Raw genomic sequence first — 789 nt, 5'->3', positions numbered from 1 at the left:
ACAAAAGTTGATACGATTTGTTTGCAATTGTAAAGATAACACAACTCAATTATTCATAAATGGATAATAACAAAATAGATAAGCTGCTGTGTGGGGTACATTTACCAGAGGTGGAAAACTGGTTATTGAGTATCCATGGTCCAAGAAATGGCGCAAGTCTCTATTTATGATTGTTTTTTTGGGCAATAAATGGCGCAAGTCTATCGTCAGCCAAGGCAATCATGCAAATATATTCCGTAACCCAAATGAAAACCATAGGTAACCATAATTTAAATGTTTTTGTTGGCCAAGTAGCACATGTCAAAAGGAAGCTTCTTCCGAATGAATAATGTTATTTAAATATCACAAAAAGAAATAATAATTAATTAATTATTAATTATCATGGCTAAAATAAGTTGTGAAAGAATTCTTCTTAGACCTTAGTGTTGATTTGGTTTAATAAATCTTAGATATTTAAATGTCAAGCAATCAATCAGTGCACCGTCTGCTAATTATTTTATTGTGCATTGTGCGAAAAAGAAACATTCTGATACTTAGCAGAAAAAACATCCATATATATTAACTCGTAGAGATTTTGGATTCACCAAAATGTATTTGACTAGTTTTTTGTTAATACCCTTTTGATTCTCTAGTATTGTTCTTTGGTTATATTTATATCAGCTTCCATTATTGTTTATACTTTATACGATAAATAGTAAATTGTTGTGAAAATAAATAAAGAATATACAATAGAGAAATATAAATATGCTCTTATATCACTATAATATAAGTAGTTTATCTATTTACTAA

This window comes from Arachis ipaensis, chromosome B07 (assembly GCF_000816755.2).
Source record: "Arachis ipaensis cultivar K30076 chromosome B07, Araip1.1, whole genome shotgun sequence".
NCBI lineage: Eukaryota > Viridiplantae > Streptophyta > Magnoliopsida > Fabales > Fabaceae > Arachis > Arachis ipaensis.
The sequence above is the reverse complement of the archived record's forward strand: the minus strand, read 5'-3'. Positions refer to the sequence as shown.